At 49.1% G+C, this 3,334-nt stretch overlaps 1 long non-coding RNA gene across 1 annotated transcript; it reads right to left on the bottom strand.

Annotated features, from left to right (window-relative positions):
- Window positions 1–376: 376 nt before the first annotated feature.
- On the bottom strand, window positions 377–1,946 carry LOC123403354. Its single transcript, XR_006611456.1, has 2 exons — window positions 1,305–1,946; window positions 377–630 (listed from the first exon to the last, which is right to left on the bottom strand). It is a non-coding gene; the product is annotated as an uncharacterized LOC123403354 (long non-coding RNA).
- Window positions 1,947–3,334: the final 1,388 nt, after the last annotated feature.

Here is a 3,334-nt window from a genome sequence, read left to right on the forward strand (position 1 = left end):
AACCACGTGAACAGGTTACAGATATCAATATCAACTGAGGGCTGAACATCCTATGCTCACCCTCCATGGCAAGTCGTCTAAATTGACTCAGGTAACACCTTTCTCACACCACCATCTTTTTCACACACGCACACTTGGTTTATGCGGAAACGACTAGATGTAGTTTAAGCAGGATTACCCAATTGTCCTTGACCGTGGACACGACTAATCGAATAGTTTTACACTCTGCATAGATTGCACACTGTACCCACGAGATTCGGGAAAGTTCTGTGTCATCCACGACTCGCAGTATATAACATACCCGAGGTAAGTACCCGATCAATGCCTCTCCCCTGGCGACCTGTCTTATGCGTAGCACTACTAGCGACCTATCTACTTTCATCAGTATGATCTTTATAGGTGGTAAGACCATGCACAATGCAAGTGTTATCAAGGAACTATCGTAAACACCAAGCGGAGGGTTTTACCGATTCAATCATGATCACATGCAATGGAAAGAAGTAATCAACGTGGCATGCATGAAAATATTTTCTCAAACATGGTCAAAGGGCTGGTTGCCATGCTCAAATAGGTCGCCGGGGTCTTCGAGGCCTTGTGGTCCAACTCCGAGTACTTCGTCTACTACGTCACCTATCGTCGGAAAGAACCACGATAAGCTACACAACAAGCTGAAACACAAAGTGCTCTATAAATAGCGGTTTTTATTTTCTTGGACATCTCTGGTCATAAGAAAAATGCCTAAAGTTGATCCAGGGGATTTGGATCGCTAAAGATTTTTGGACGGAGGAAGTGGAGGCATCATTGGCCCCACAAGAAGTATACAAGAAACGTTTTATTAAAAATGAGTGGACGCACTCATTTAATAGGGCATGAATTTAGAAACATTTAGGAAGTTGTTTCACTGGATTTGGAGTTGGTATGAATCTCCAATGTATTTTATGACACGGAATAAATGGAAATATGAGCTATTAATTTGGTCCAACAGAAATAAGGCAAGATAAAAATGGTCACCAAGTCTAGGAAATTAGAGCATGATTTTAGAAATCTTCCGAAATTGGAATCACTCCATTTGGAGTTGATTGGGGCTCTCTAGGATTTTTGCAAGGTGGTGTTTAAAGTATTCAAATTTGCATTTGAATATTTACCCCATAGAAAAGTCCCTTGGAAAAATGTGTTATGCACATATCTAGATAGGTCTTGATTTTTGGAGTATCTAGGATTTTGAATCATCACTTTTGGAGCTACTATGAATTAGATATGAATTTTCTAATCCCACTGGTAATAAGAAAAAGAGAAATGATTACCTAGATAGGCCAATCTCATTGAGCAGCACCGCGCAGTGGCGCGAGACAGAAATGGGCCGGCGCATTGGCTCAACTGCGGGAGAGGCCGGGGCGACACCGGAGGCGCGTTCCAGGAAATGTGCCTTGTGCGCGGGGGAGGCGGCAAGGGGAGGGGGTCCGACTCCACTTACCTCGCATGGGTCTGGCCAGCCATTCACCGATAGGCGGGGCCCGTGTGCCAGGAACGTCTCCTACCTCCCGCTCAACAGGGAGAGACAAGGGAGCGGACATGGCACTTCGCGAGCGCCATTCTGGCGGCCCAAGCTGCCTCCGACGAGCCTCTGACGAGCAGCGCGCTCGGAATGGAGAGCTTCTCCACCTGGGAGCCGCAACTTCGCTGGAAAGCGCTGGGGGCAAAGGGGCTTCGGTCGGGTCGGGCACACCCGATGGCGACGACGGGCAGGGGGCCTGCAGCCGTGCCCGGAAGGATCTGGGGGAGGAGGGAGACCCCACGAGGCCGGGGCCTCCTCTGGGATCGTCCAAGGAGCAAAGGAGACAGGGGGACGCGTCGCGCGCTTGCGGCCATGGCGGCGGACATGCCGGCCATTGGGGCAGACAGAGTGCTCAGGAGGAGCTATGAGATGCTCTGGGGGTTAGAGGAAGTGATGGGGAAGGGACTGGGGTGCAGAAGGGGCTCGGGGCACGTTAAATGGGGAATCAGATCAGGTGACATGCCGTGTGCCTCGCAGCATCCCGTCCAGCGTGCATCCAACGGACCACATCACAGCCGAGGCAAAATAATATCCAGATACAGAACACAGACCAGGTCAGCGCCTCGGCGGTAAAATCTGGCGGGGAAAGCAGGAAAAAGGCGGGCTTTGGCGGGGCGATTCGCCGGCGTCTCCTCGTCTCGCGGCCTGCTGCGCTGCCGTTGCCGCCCGCCGTCGCCGCCGTCGCCACTGAGGAGAGGCACGGACGAGCGCCGTCCGCCGCGGGAACCAGGGCCGAACGCCGTGGGTCGGGGACGAGCGCCGTCCGCCGCGGGAGCCGGGGACGAGCGCCGCCGCGAGCAGGGGACCGTTCAGCGACCACTTCTCAGGTTCCCTATCTCTCTCTTATTCCATTAGTGCCAGAGGTGGTGCCAGCTTTGAGTAGCAATATATTCTCTGAATCTGCTAAGCTTTGTGTCCGGTTTTAACATAGGAGCCAGCTTTGCGGTTTTGAGTCAGCACTAGATTTCTAAATACTACAGCACTTGCATACTACAGCACTTGCAGCGAGTATTTCCGAATAATTCTATTTAGAAATTTGGCAGCGAGTATTCCTGAGCAATTCTATTCAGAAATTTGGCAGCACTTGTATACTACTACAACACTTGTAATTCTATTCAGAAATTTGACAACACTTGTATACTACTACAACACTTGTATATTACTGTTTGAATTTCTGTTAGCTTCTATCTTGTTCCACTAATTTATATACACCGTGGAATTTGGCAGGATTGTGTGTTGTGCGATGGGATCGATTGGCAACAGGATACCCGAAGTTGGTATGCGGTTCAGAAATTCGGATGAGGCTTGGGAGTTCTGGCTGCAATATGGAGGTCACATAGGCTTTGATGTGAGGAAAAGAAATACCATCAAAAGCAGAACTGATGGAACAATCACTTCATGTAGGTTTGTTTGTTCCAATGAAGGCTACCGAAGAAAAAGTCAAATAGATCACGAGCCGAAGCGCATTAGAGCCGAAACAAGAACAAATTGTAAAGTTCGGATGATTGTTTCATTTGATTGAGTGGCCAATTTTTTTGAAGTCACCGAAGTTAATTTGGAACACAACCACCTCCTTCAATTGCCACAAACCTGTCACTTGTTGGCATCACAAAGGAAGATTTCAGGCGTGCAAGCTTTAGAGATAGAAACATCGGATGATTCCGGAATTATGCCAAAAGCTTCACATGAGTTTGCATGTCATCGAGCTGGTGGGAAGTTCAACGTTGGTTACACTTTGACTGACCAAAAGAATCATTTGCGAACCAAGCGGCAGCGGGA

Source organism: Hordeum vulgare, chromosome 6H, assembly GCF_904849725.1.
Source record: "Hordeum vulgare subsp. vulgare chromosome 6H, MorexV3_pseudomolecules_assembly, whole genome shotgun sequence".
Classification (NCBI taxonomy): Eukaryota; Viridiplantae; Streptophyta; class Magnoliopsida; order Poales; family Poaceae; genus Hordeum; species Hordeum vulgare.